Here is a 3,827-nt window from a genome sequence, read left to right as displayed (position 1 = left end):
TTTTAAGTTTTAATTTTAGTTAAAGTTAAAGTTAAACGTTAAAAAACTTTTAAAACTTTTAATTTACTTCGTACATAGAAGAAAGTAAAAATTTAAAGTTATATATAGTATATATATATATATATATATATATATATACACACACACACACACAAATCTAGTTGCAGTCACCAAGATACAATTTTTGTTGTAATGTTTCACAAATTATTATAAACATTAAACATTTACAGATACTCAGTCTTATTCTCAAAACTGTGCTTTATGAAACATTTTAATATATACTAATGGGAAAATATTATGTATGTTAAGTGACCATAATCTGGCAATCAGTCTTCCAATGGATATCTGTCACCAACACACAGTATAAGAGAACTTATCCTTGATGTTGATTGTTACTAGACAGTATACAAGTTCCACATAATTGTGCACGGTTGGAATAATGCTGGAATAAATCTTCAGTATGAAGCAACTTAGTTCATTATAATATTTTTGGGCTTCCCAAAAATAAAATTCAAGGTTTTCATGAGCCCGAAAACTAAAATTCTTTTCATGTACATGCACACAAATCTGTCAGACTAAATATCAATTACATTGTATTGAGTGGCACACAAAACATTCGGGACTCTAATTCTCGAAATACAAAGTACCGAAACACAAATATAAAAAGCTTTATGTGGCTTACATAAATATCATAATGCACAAACACTCAAAATGTATTGGATCAGTTTCCAATCCACAATTTCAAGATATGACCAAAGTTTTAATGTCAATACACCATCACAAAGCTTGTCACTGTTGGTGCAGAAGTAAAATTAACTGATTGATACTCAAGTATGGGATGAGGTTAAACACTACATGTCAAGATAGTAAATGTGCCAATAAGTCATGTTATGAACTGAAATATGTTTAATATTTTACTTCTGACCAGCCCAATAGTCTCAACCTACAAATTTGTACATATGCAAATTAAATCTCTCATTGATTAATTATTTAAATAACACTTCAAATACTACTTTTCTTATGCTTTATGTTTCTGTTGACAATGTAGTTTGCTTACTTCCAGCATTCCTTATGAGAGGTAAGCTTTAATACCAGTCTTATCATATGGTGTAGAAGGCTAGCTCTGGCAAAAGTATTTTCTATAATTAGGGTAGTGAGTTTGGTGAAACACTAGCAAATGATATGAAGATGAAAATAAAATTTAAACTTTTATTTTTATCGTTGCACTGTATTAGACCAGTTAAGAATAAAGTTCTCATAAAATATATTCTCTAAATGAGTTAAAGGTGTTATGACACAGTTGGCCAAATTAGGTCTGAAAATAAACAAACGATCTAACTAGAAGCAACTTCAATGTACATGTTATTAAAATGCAATTCAATATTTCTTACCAAAAAATAATAATAAAATGACCTTTTAGTGTACAATGTGCTTGGTCTTCTCAAGCAGGCAAAACAAAACAATAACCAACAATTTTTCAAAAGGGAATTAATTAATTATATTTTCCCCTTTTTTTTTGTAAGCCTAACTTAAAAAGCAATTTGTAAAACCAAAAACATGTTGGACAAGCAATTAATTTCTGCTGAAAAGTAACAAAATGCAAGTGTATAATAACATTTAACTAAGATAAGAAACATTTCCCACATGAAAATCAGAAACAAATTTTTCATTCTAATTATATGATTTGATAGGTCAGGATATTCTTACAAGAATATCCATTTTCTAGAACAAGTAGGAAATTTGTGCCATAATAATTAATCACAAACTCACACCCTAAAATTTCTCTCACCTACAAGTGGAAGCTGCTTTTAAGAAAGCCTAATTCTACAAAAGTAGTGTTTAGAATTTCCCTCAGTTGTTGAATAAACAGTAAGAACACTTATAATAACCACAAGTAGAGAAAAAAAAATAATCACAAAACAATTCTTTGAGGTGTCCTATGATGCTTCTTTCAGGAAACAAACCATTTCATGTAGTTATAAAAAGGGGTTAAATTGAAAATATAATTCTAACAAGCCAATATGGAAAGTCAAGGAAATGTTGTACAGCAAAATAATAGATATATTTTAAAATGTACCCGTGACAACTAAGGCATTGCTTTGGTCTTATATTTGTTTATTATGTATGGATGTTTCATATCCAAGGAAGAAATAGTTAATCTATGCTTTAAGACATGATAAAAATATCACAACATTACTGTACTGAAGTTTCAAACTTTTTGGGGAAGCTAACAACAAAACAAGGTCTCATCCCATGAATCTAAATTGCATCAAGTACTTAGTTATTCATAAACTACACGTACCCAACATAACTAAGTAATGTCAATTTGAACTATTATACTCAGAACAAAACTAATACAACTAAATACATATATATAAATAAAGTAATGTCAATATGAACTATATACTCAGAAGAATAGTAAAACAAATGCATATACAAGTAACATCAGTATTAACATGCATGAAAAATCAAAGGAATGATAATGTTTAGTATTTCTCGACAATGTTGTACATGAAGTATTCAGTCAAAAGGAAAGGTTATATGTATAGTTTACTAGTCAAGTGACTTTGTTAGTAGCATTGCACAACAAGAAAGGTTTATGTGTAGTCTTGAAAGATCATAGCTTATGGATTCATACTGTAACAAGAAAAGTTATAGTTAAGTTTTACCTACAGAAAAATTATATTTAGATTTTCAGTTAAATATTGTAGTCCAAGGAAAAGTAAGATGTTAAAAACTGTAGAAGAAGGGTTATACACAGGCTTACAGTGAAAGGAAAGATTAAATGTTAAGTTTGTTTGTTTTTCAGCACAAAACTACACAATGGGCCATCTGTTCTGTGTCCACCATGAATATTAAAACCCGGTTTTTAGCATTATAAGCCTTTAGACTTACCACTGGAGTTAAGGCTTTCAGTGTCAAGTTTCAGGCAAAAAACATTCTGGAATAGATGTTACATAAATATTTATAATGAAAGAAAAAGGTCATGCGTTTTTCTAATGAGGCAGGGGCATTTTGATTTTATGTTTAAAAAGTCACAAAGAACTAGTCACAACAAAAATTCAGTATTACAAAATTTAAGAAATATTCTAAATTTTCAGCCAGACAAAAGGTTTTGAAAAGCAGAGTTACAGTCAGAGAGAATGGTTACATGTATTTTTGCAATCAGAAAAAATATTACATATAAGTCGTCAGAAAGGTTCTACCAAGTTGTGAACAAAGAAAGATGCTGACAGTAGAGTACTTCAAGGTAATATTGTACATCAAGCAAAAGAACACATTGTCATTAGTCATATTGCTAAAAGGAAAAGTTATATTTAATCTTGCATAAAAAAAAAAAATGTTTTAGCCTTGAGATCACATAAAAAGAGCTTGTATTCTTGCAAGAAGGATATGAACCAGGTTTTCAACTACAGGAAAAATGATAGATTCTAGTCACAGTAAACTGAAATTCTTTAAAATCTTACTTAGAACTGATAATAACTTATCTTTGAAACTTCAGATTTTGTATACCACACTAAATATATAATGTATATTAACCAATAAAGTTGGTAACACACAAACAATTAAGTAGGCAATAATGAACTGTTTAAGTTTAAACACTAACTTTCTGACATCGGTAAAATTTCACCTCTGACAAAAAAGTGGCTTCCTGCAAAACATTCAGTAATAAGATGTTAAACATCATTATATAAACATCAAGCACATTAAGATGTTAACTTCTATTTGAAAATGAACATAACCAATCAATGTGTTCAAAGGAAAACGAAGTTTGATTATAAACAAGATTACGACACTTATGATATACAACATTGTTTATTGACAAA

Source organism: Limulus polyphemus, unplaced genomic scaffold (genome assembly GCF_000517525.1).
Source record: "Limulus polyphemus unplaced genomic scaffold, Limulus_polyphemus-2.1.2 Scaffold1718, whole genome shotgun sequence".
Taxonomy (NCBI): domain Eukaryota; kingdom Metazoa; phylum Arthropoda; class Merostomata; order Xiphosura; family Limulidae; genus Limulus; species Limulus polyphemus.
Note: the sequence above shows the minus strand (reverse complement) of the source record.